This window comes from Magnolia sinica, chromosome 16 (assembly GCF_029962835.1).
Source record: "Magnolia sinica isolate HGM2019 chromosome 16, MsV1, whole genome shotgun sequence".
Lineage (NCBI taxonomy): Eukaryota > Viridiplantae > Streptophyta > Magnoliopsida > Magnoliales > Magnoliaceae > Magnolia > Magnolia sinica.
The window spans coordinates 39,310,299-39,321,259 of record NC_080588.1 but is presented as its reverse complement, the minus strand read 5'-3'; the positions used below and the strand labels follow the sequence as shown (position 1 = coordinate 39,321,259).

Below are 10,961 nucleotides of genomic sequence, written 5' to 3'. Positions count from 1 at the left end.
TTGTGAAGTTGAACAGGTGCACCTTATGGATGGCTTAGATATGGTCCTACACCACACGGGACCCCACACACCGCATTCTAGAATAATCGTATTATAGAAATGTGTTGGGTGAGATATGTAGATGGGAGAAAAAAGAGGAGCTAAATACGTAGATGAGGGACAAAATCATTTGCAATGCCTGTTTTACACATCTCATAATATACTTAGGCTCTTTAGGCATATGCAATGTTGTCTATTTGAAATCCATTCCCTCCATCAGGTGTACATGAAAAAGATCACCTGGATAGAATAATGTGAATTGTGCCTAGAGCCATTAAGTTTGAGCGTTGTGGCCCCAAGCAGAGGAAAAGCAAGAGGCTGATGCTGGATGATAGTAGACCTATACTACCTGTAACTAGATTGTTTGCATTGAGTGTGTGACAAAAGGATGAATTCATAACTTCTAATTCAAATATAACCTTGCTAATTATGTACCAATGGATCCAAGGCATTGCCCTATTCAATTCTTTAGCATATTCCACCACCACTTGCACGTCATCATGAAAAAATGATTGTCTTACGAGAAGGCACCCACTGCATTGCAGTGATAGATAAACGCAATTCATCTACTAAATGCGTCTACTACTGAGACCCAATCCATTGCTTGGTCCAACCAACATTTTCACTTACTCCCTGTGCGGTGTGGCCGCCTAGCTAGCTAGCTAGCTAGCCATCTCAAAAATCTCAAATAGTTGAAAACCAAAATTATCATCATTCATTCATTGATTCACCATAGTCACAAGCAAAATTACTACCCCAAGTTTGGGTAGTATGATCATCGTCCAAAAAAAGAATAAGAAGCCCTTTACGGGCATACAAAATCCAAAAAAAATTCAATTTACATAATTTTGCAACTACGCATCAGGTTGGGCTGAAGGACCGGCACCATGTGGCACGGTGTCATCTCGTCTGCATGTGATCATCAACATCAGGTCATGCAGCTTCTTCTCCAATCGCTCGACGGCTTCTTTCGTCGCAACTGCGATCTTCTCGATCTGCGACAATCGTTGATCGTGATGGCGAAGTTGTTCATCTTGCTGGCGAAGACGGTATATAATCGATGTTCGACGGTCTCAGTGGCTAGCATGACGACGAGTATGTGAGACTGGTGAAAACGTCGGGTCACTGTGTTGGGGCCTCTCATCTCCAATGTTTGCTGCTTTAGTGTCCATCGCATCAGTCTCAGCTCCTTCAGCTTCAGTTTCGGCCATAGTATCACGTGGAGCGGAAGAGGAAGCTGGTGTGTTAATTCATGGTCTCATTTTTTTTATGTTTGTTTTGTTAAATTTGCGAGGCTATCGGGGACGGTCAGTGGTGGGAAGCAATCTCACATGTCGAGACAATAGACAAATAAGATGAGGGCATGGAATGTACACATCTCTAGTGGATTGGATTGCCACGGCCAGCTAATGCAACATGAAGGTAGGCAGACACAGTTCCACTTTTTAGCTGACGGCATAGAGAATCCCCAACATGAATGGGGTAAGGTCAGACCTATTGGTGCTCCTGGGATAGACGTTTGTGCAAAAAATTACGTGAAGAATGCGGAAATGTGAAGACATGTGGGATGCACGCAGAGAGTTGCCCTCTGTCCAAGGAATGTCTTCGCCATTGCATACATGTTTTGTAATTTTTGAACGTACTTCAAGTAAGTCGAAGTTGTAGTCTGCAAAGCCTTGGGATTTACACAGAATTCCAATTAACTGATCGATAATGGCAGGAGTGATGTGAGTTGTGGTTTGGCCAATGGTGACATCTATTGCCGGGGGGTCAAATATGGGGGAATGACAGTAAGCTAAAAACCTATATATTTGTTCATTCCGTGTCACTCCACCAAAGTCAAGTATACGAGACCAGTCAATGGCCTCAAGCATTGGTACAATCCCATATGGAGCTAGACAAGACCTATCAACTTGCCTTTCATAGTCCATCTTCCTTCCCAAAAACTTTTGATATACATCCTCAGGAGGTGGTGGCACATTAGGGATTAGAAGTTTGGGTGGCGGAATGTTTGTAGGTGGTGGAGAGACAATTTGGGTTGCGGGCTGAGCATTTTTTCTCCTCGCAACTGTTTTAGCACGTTTTGGCCGAGGATTGGATGATTCTCCCTGCTGAACCGATTTACTCCTCTCTTTTCCCATGTAGATGAAAACTTGAAGAGGATATCCTAATAAAAGAAGTGGAAATCAAGGAGATTGAAGAGGTGGAGAGCAAGTAGGGATGAACAATGAACAGGAAAAGAAAAAGGGGCAGAAAATATAGGGTTTTAAAAGATTGACAAATAGAAACGATTTACAAATCTTAAAGTGCTCCACCAAAATGGCTCAAATGACCATGACCGACTTCTTGGAGAGGATCCGTCACAGAGGAAGAACAGAGGAAGATGAAAATGGAAGGAATGAAATGGAACGTTGGCAGCGTATTTTAAATAATCTTACAAATTTGATATATCGAATAACAAACGATATATCGACCGAGTAACCAACGGTTGGGCAAACGGCTGAAGCCTTTTCAAATATTTCTTCAATCGAGAGTACTTCGATATATACTGACAAATTTTTGGTGTTATTCGATATATCGACAGAGTATCGATATTATCGATAATTCGTTTAAGAAGAGCAGTTCATTGCTGGACCATTGAGGTACATTTTCGATATATCGATATGTACTCGATATATAATTACTTCGATATATCGAAATATCGGAGATATAATCGATAATTGCACTAAAAAAGCAGTTCGACGCTTGACATTTTTTGATACTTTCTGATATATCGAACTCTAGTCGATATATCGATACCTCGATATATCAACATATACTCGATTATATTGATAATACAATTTAAAAAGCATTTTGTCGCTGGACAGTGTGTGACCATTTTCGATCAATCGAATAATAGTCGATATATCGGTCGGTTGTAAGGATGACTTACTACTATTATATCGAATAAATATCGATATAATCGACAACTTACTCTACCATTAATCGATTAGGTTTCGATTATATCGAAATCTAGTCGATATATCGTGTTATATTCGATATATCGAAGTGTAATTTTTCCAATTTTGTTTCTAATGTGTTTTATATATATATATATATATATTGTTTTGCTTTTTTAGGTTAGCTTGTTAGTACATGCTCATGTCGGTACACACTCCACGTTATCCAAGTTGTGTTCATAGTGTGCTTCTTCTAGTCTCTTAAGTTGCACGGTCATTTGCATGCATTTCGCGAACAATTCCCTTCAAACCAAGATCATTCCCATGCACTTCACGGTCATCCCAAACAATTCTGTGTTGATTCACGGTCATTTCGAGGCATTTTACGGTCAATTCCTTTCACTTCAGGGTCAGTTGCATGCATTTCGCGGTCAAATCGCTTCAAACCATGATCATTCCCATGCATTTCACAACCATCCCAAACAATTCCGTGTTGATTCACGGTCATTTCGAGGCATTTTGCAGTCAATTCCCTTCACTTCGCGGTCAGTTGCATGCATTTCACGGTCAAATCGCTTCAAACCATGATCATTCCCATGCATTTTGCGGTCATCCCAAACAATTTCGTGTTGATTCACTGTCGTTTCGAGGCATTTCGCGGTCAATTCCCTTCACTTCGTGGTCATTTGCAAGCATTTCACGGTCAAATCGCTTCAAACCATGATCATTCCCATGCATTTCACAGTCATCCCAAACAATTTCGTGTTGATTCACGGTCATTTCGAGGCATTTCGCGGTCAATTCCCTTCACTTCACAGTCGGTTGCATGCATTTCGCGGTCAAATCGCTTCAAACCATGATCATTCCCATGCATTTCATGGTCATCCCAAACAATTCCGTGTTGATTCACGGTCATTTCGAGGCATTTCGCGGTCAATTCCCTTCACTTCATAGTCATTTGGATGCATTTCGCGGTCAAATCGCTTCAAACCATGATCATTCCCATGCATATAGCGGTCATCCCAAACAATTCCGTGTTAATTCATGATCATTTCGAGGCATTTCGAGGTCAATTCCCCTCACTTCATGGTCAGTTGCATGCATTTCGCGGCCAATTCGCTTCAAACCATGATCATTCTCATGCATTTCACGGTCATCCCAAACAATTCCATGTTGATTCACGGTCATTTCAAGGCATTTCGGGGTCAATTCCCTTCACTTCGTGGTCAGTTGCATGCATTTCACGGTCAAATCGCTTCAAACCATGACATTCCCATGCATTTCGCGGTCATCCCAAACAATTCCGCGTTGATTCACAGTCATTTCGAGGCATTTTGCGGTCAATTCCCTTCACTTCGCGGTCATTTGCATGCATTTCGCGGTCAAATCGCTTCAAACCATGATCATTCCCATGCATTTCACAATCATCCCAAATAATTCCGTGTTGATTCACGGTCGTTTCGAGGCATTTCAAGGTCAATTCCCTTCACTTCACGGTCAGTCGCATGCATTTCGCGGTCAAATCACTTCAAACCATGATCATTCCCATGCATTTCACGGTCATCCCAAACAATTCCGTGTTGATTCACGGTCGTTTCGAGGCATTTCGTGGTCAATTCCCTTCACTTCACGGTCATTTGCATGCATTTCGCGGTCAAATCGCTTCAAACCATGATCATTCCCATGCATTTTGCGGTCATCCCAAACAATTTTGTGTTGATTCACGGTCGTTTCGAGGCATTTCACGGTAAATTCCCTTCACTTCGCGGTCATTTGCATGCATTTCGCGGTCAAATCGCTTCAAACCATGATCATTCCCATGCATTTTGCGGTCATCCCAAACAATTCCGTGTTGATTCACGGTCATTTCGAGGCATTTCGCGGTCAATTCCCTTCACTTCGCGGTCATTGGCATGCATTTCGCGGTCAAATCGCTTCAAACCATGATCATTCCCATGCATTTCACAATCATCCCAAACAATTCTGTGTTGATTCACGGTCGTTTCGAGGCATTTCACGGTCAATTCCCTTCACTTCACGGTCAGTTGCGTGCATTTCGCGGTCAATTCGCTTCAAACCATGATCATTCTCATGCATTTCACGGTCATCCCAAACAATTCCGTGTTGATTCACGGTCGTTTCGAGGCATTTCACGGTCAATTCCCTTCACTTCGCGGTCAGTTACATCCATTTCGCGGTTAATTCGCTTCAAACCATGATCATTCTCATACATTTCATGGTCATCCCAAACAATTCTGTGTTGATTCACAGTCATTTCGAGGCATTTCGCGGTCAATTCCCTTCACTTCGCGGTCAGTTGCATGCATTTCGCGGTCAAATCACTTCAAACCATGATCATTCTCATGCATTTCACGGTCATCCCAAAGAATTCCGTTCAAATTAGAAGAGGCTTTGCCATTTTATACATTTTTGTAGTATAAATTAGCACAGAACCCTCTTATATCTTTAGTATTTTGAACTAAATGAAGGGCACAGATAACCTGATCTGTTCTTTATGTATAGATTTGCTTAATTGTGTGAGTGTACAATAAACGTCTCTTCATAAAATACCATTCATGAAAACAACTGACCCTAGATAGCTGGGACAAGACCATGATGATAAAGATCTATACCATCCATCACAAGTCATATTCTACAATTGCAGTCAATTTTATTTTTGGAGGACTGATCACCTGCAACCGAGATACAGTCAATTTTATAGAATAATTGTACAGATATCGATATTGGTTTCAACGGCATCACCCTATCAAACGCTTAGTCTGACCTGAGAGAATATACACTGGGCACTTCTTTTTCAAGTATTTCAATCAATTACTATGGGAATTTGGAACTACAAAAGGAGATTATTTCCATACCTTAGCTTTTGCTTGAATAAAATCGTCCAAATTCAGAGGCCTCAATACTCACAGTGCATTATTTGTACCTCCCTAAACCAAAAAACAATGGCAATTTAGCATATGTGAAAAAGTGAAAGAGAGAGTAACGAGTAATCAGATGAATTGTAAAAATGCACAAGTGGACACATCAATGCCTGTCCACAAAGCCCAATGCCCATGCACTGATCCATACATTTTCAGAAATGAAGTTATTCCTTAAAGCATACATAAATCTGGTTCAACTCTAACTGCATCCAAGGAAATAAACAGACATCAACAACAACCTACAAGTCAAGGAACATAGTCGCTTTTCTTCTTCTAGAAGTTCTTGCACTGGCCTATATGCTGTTGCGATACAAAGGTTCTGCACAAAAAGAAAGTAAGAAATTGAGGAATAGATGGCCAAGAAAGACAACAGGTGTAGGTACTTCACCTTCAAATCACTCCCTGAATATCCTTCAGTTGCATTGGCAAGTTCGTCAAATCAGAATACAAAATCTAGGTTTTCTTGCCAGAAATATTCTTAGAATTTTCATTCGATTCTCAGCATCTGGGAGGTCCACATATATCCTACATACCAAAATTTTAGTCACTAGAAGCAGAAGGAAAAGGAAATGATAGTGAAAAGTAGAAATTCAACTATTTCTGATCAGAAACATCCTGGAATCATGAGACTGAGGGAGTAGGCGTGCTAAGTATACTATTCATAAGTTAATAACTAGCCACAAATTTTTTATTTTATTTTTTTTAAGTAAACAAGAAATGGGAAAGAGTGTATAAAGATGTTATATGGACACTTTAAATTGCTATGATGCCATGTAGCATGGCAGTAAAACCACGAATATGCATGGCATCCTCAGGTTCTAAACTTCTGTGAGTGGGACCCACTGTTCAGTCATCCAGTTCCAGACCATTGATTTGATGGGACCCACAGTGGATGGAATGTTCCCCTAAACTCTCAATCTAAGGACTAGATTACTGGCGAGAAAGTAATTCAGCCATGGTGCACATTCAATGGGAAAAGGCTTATGGTCAGTATCTGAATTTTTGGTGAACAGTCCATCCAATGTGGGTCCCTTAGATCAACACTCTGGATTACCAAACAGTGGGTCTCATATGCCTTTTCTGCAATGCCTTTCGGAAGGTTGTCCGCCGTGAGGACTCTGGATTACCAAACAGTGGGTCTCATATGTGGGTCCCTTGAAAAAACACTACCTAATTGAAGGCACACATTCATGATATTCATATGCCTTTTCTGAAATGTCTGAAAGAGATTGAAAAAACACTACCTAATTGAAGGCACACATTCATGATATTCATATGCCTTTTATGAAGGTTGTCCACCATGATCTTTTTTATACTAACCCTCCAACCAACCAAAAGTAATGACCATAGGCTACGACTAGATAAATTCAGTTGGATCGACACCCAGATGCATAGCTCAAGTGGTAGACTGAGTGAAAGATACCTCGTTTCAACACTTACGTCTTAGTATCGATTCGTTAGAAGAAAAAGATAATAATAATAATTCAGTTGTATTATGAGGCCCTAGGATTCAGTTGTATTGTGATGTAGTCTATTACCAATTATGAAAAAAGGGCTTCAATAGCCTAGTTTTTGGATTGAGGGTTGAATCTCACCTATTTGTGGTCCTGCAGAACCCGAAAGGCGTCCCGGTCACAGCACAAAGTCTTCTCAAGGAAAAGGAAATCAATGTTCCTTGGTTGGATCCTACTTCTCCGAGCTTCCTCTTCTCTTCTCCTTATTTCCCCTTTTCAAATGCCCTAGGAAAAATTAGAAAATTCATGCAAGGTAGATGGGGTTATATATAACTCCAGTTTTGATGTAAATGGCCCTAGTGGCACTTGTACTCCCATACTAACCCTATATGGGTCAATTTTGGTCAGTGAGATTATGAGGGGAGGCTCACAAGGAAATCGGCACTTAGGGTTAAGGATTCTATTAACGGATAAGCCAAGGTACAAAGTGGGCCCTAAAAAAAAGACCGGAAAAAGAAAAAATAAAAAGGAACAAGGTCCTGACCACAGTAGAGTTGAAACTGTGGGGAACTCGTACAAATGATTTCTGTATATTGAGAATTTCATTTCTCTTCTTTATTTTATTAAAATCATTGGTATTCTCTAAAAAATAATTAAATAAATAAAGTAAAAATAAAAAATGATGTGACGTGAAGGGCATGAATCAAGACGGAATAGACGGAATAAGCATGAAATAAGCCGAAAGGACCGTGAATCAAGACGGAATAGGCGGGAATGACCGTGAAATGCGCCGAAATGACCATGAATCAACATGGAATAGGCGGGAAATGACCGTGATATGTGAAGAAATGACCGTGAAGAAAAGATATCATTTACTGCAAAATGTTGTCTTCACCATTCATAATGAAATCAATATTACGAATACATAATTTCCTTCAAATTTATGACAAAATATACAGCACATCATTTACATCCTTTCACCATGAATGTTTTACAGTACATCATTTACAACAGTTTACAACATTTCACAAAATTTTCCGATTCCTCTCAAGGCTAAGACAAATATATCATATTTTGAACTCACTAAGGCAATCATAGCCTATTGACTCCCTAAAGCTAGAAGTGAATGGCTGCAAGTCTCTCCCTGTCAAAATGTGATCGCTGCACAAAATGTCGATATATTTCATGACAAAAATGCCACAGTCATATCCGTTCGTCTGCTTTTGTATAGAGGTATCTTCTCTGACCGTCCAAGCATTTCCTTCCAGCGCAGCCCTATCTCCAGTGGCGTAAAATAATATAGGCAACGCCTCCTTTATCAAATCAATATGTTGCCTGTATCGATTGAGTGCCCTCGAGTATAAACTGTCAAGTATAATGATTTCTCGGTCTCAAGGGTGGATGACCATCAGGTACCAATGACAGTTGGCGTGATTGACTGGTACATATGCCTGTCCATGTTTAACAAGATAAGATATCAATATCCAGAAATTATTGATTTGGGTATACCTAGCATTGATAACTTGTAACGACACCATTACCTCTTCATGTTGCCACATGGCCTTCTGCCCCTCATGCGGCTTGACAATGCTGATCGGAGAGAGTTTTTCTAACCCTTCAAATAATAAACGTGAATCGTCACTGCCAATATCCCAATATATTCGCAATGTCGACATTTGCATGCCGATACATGGCTATTACGAACAACATAGTAAATTAGAACATATATCATATAATGGAATAGCATATTAACCATGATCCAAATCATACAGTTACCAGGAAATATGTGGGATAGAACTTGCAGTCTTTTGTATATAATAGAGGAAATGATCGGTGTCTTCTCTCCAAGAAATCGACGTACTTGTCAATAGCCTAATCAATAAATAAGAAAAATTAATCTATACTCTTTTATATACAAATTCTGAAAAAAATCATGTATGTATGTGTGTGATTTTCTTACCACACTGTCAACCCAAGCATTCTTCTCCCAAATGGTCTTGAACCATCGAAATTCAGGTGATTCTTTGTTTGCGTTAGCCCGGCTTTCCAATTCATGGAGTTTGTCCTGCGATATTACCCTAAGCGGATCGATCATGGCCTGAAGGGGTATCAGAGAAGTCGAAAATTCTCTCCGTTTCTCATCGTTGGCGGCGTTGCTTAGAGTGGTTTGCACGGCAGAGATAGAAATAAATGGAGAACACTTGTAGACAGACGGCTTCAGCACCCTCTTAGGTCTCCTCGTATATACTGGAATGGATTGTAGTGATTTCTCACGTATATCAACGCCCAACGCATATCATCGTCCTCCTTCTCAGACTCTTTCTTCTGATTCTCACAGTCCTCCTTCCAGAACCGAATCTTCTCTATACGAAATGCCTCCATCTGCTTCTTCAACTCCATTTTACCCTCCTCCAACTCTTCCCTCTCCTTCTTCATTTCTTCCTTCTCACTCAGTAGCATTTTCCTCTCCTTCTTCAAAACCTCCCTCTCATTCAACTCCTCCTTCTCTAATTTCAAAGCTTCTTTTAGTTTCAGCATTAGTTTAACCTCATTGAGTACTACTTCTCTCTCCCTCTTAATCGATTCTTCTCTCTTTTAGTATGCGTTCGAGAAGCTTTAACTCTTCCCTCTCTTTCTCCAACTGAAGCCTCTGCGCCTCCAGCTCCTCCCTATCTTCCATCGACTCCCCAGTGAGTTACAACCCTGCTCCCTCTCCCTCTCCATCACCAATACTGTCTTCCTCTCCCCCTTCTTCTCCCTCTCCACCCTCTTCCCCCTCTCCCTGTCCCGATTTCTCCTCCATATCTTCATCATCTTCATCTTTAGTGCTCTACAGAATGAAGTAATGTATGTATCAGTTATATAACATGCCAAATTAAATATAAAATATCAATATAAAGGAAGACGTTTCTGGCATCTTACATCAAATATATCACGGGCCAAACGAACAAACTCCGTCTCCAACTCCTCTGTGGTCGGCTCTAAGTTAACAATGATCTCAGCCTGCAAGAGAATATTTTCAGTTTCATGCTACAGAAACACACACGCAAACACACAGAGATACACACACACACAAATATATATATAGTTAAATGAGTGACCACTTAGTTTCATAGAAATTGAATTACATCTTTACTCTCTATAATTTCATGAATCTTCTTATACCTCGGAAGCTTCCATCCCCGATATTATATGATTCGTGAAAATTGGAAGGGAACGTATGAAATTATACATTGTTGGAGAGCTGGTACTCTCTCAACGGCCCATATCTGTTACAATGAAATAACAAGATGATGTTAAATAAATATAGTTTGCTATAAATTATGAATTAAAATAGACAATGAAAGTATCCTTACCTGTAGGGGAAATATGCAATCGGTGACATTGTAATGAGGCCCTTGGGATGCCATGAAGGCACTCTCGATCTCTTCTATCATCGGTAGGCCAAACTACCCCAGGGGTAGATATTAAAGTCTTCCAATGAGTCGACAAGGTCAATAAACTCTTTACAGCATTTAATTTTCGTGTCGGTACTCCTAACAAACCACTCTACACATAATATTAGGGCTAACTTCACGACATCTTCG

The 10,961-nt window shown here is 40.3% G+C and overlaps 3 long non-coding RNA genes across 3 annotated transcripts; all 3 read right to left on the bottom strand.

The window, feature by feature from the left end:
• Positions 1-5,727: 5,727 nt before the first annotated feature.
• LOC131229703 (uncharacterized) lies at positions 5,728-6,445 on the bottom strand. The gene is made up of 3 exons (XR_009163551.1): positions 6,309-6,445; positions 6,176-6,239; positions 5,728-5,922 (listed from the first exon to the last, which is right to left on the bottom strand). It is a non-coding gene; the product is annotated as an uncharacterized LOC131229703 (long non-coding RNA).
• A 1,878-nt stretch (positions 6,446-8,323) lies between these two features.
• On the bottom strand, positions 8,324-9,000 carry LOC131229749 (uncharacterized). Its single transcript, XR_009163570.1, has 2 exons — positions 8,916-9,000; positions 8,324-8,812 (listed from the first exon to the last, which is right to left on the bottom strand). It is a non-coding gene; the product is annotated as an uncharacterized LOC131229749 (long non-coding RNA).
• A 1,089-nt stretch (positions 9,001-10,089) lies between these two features.
• Positions 10,090-10,673, bottom strand: LOC131228529 (uncharacterized). Its single transcript, XR_009162998.1, has 3 exons — positions 10,503-10,673; positions 10,297-10,377; positions 10,090-10,204 (listed from the first exon to the last, which is right to left on the bottom strand). It is a non-coding gene; the product is annotated as an uncharacterized LOC131228529 (long non-coding RNA).
• Positions 10,674-10,961: the final 288 nt, after the last annotated feature.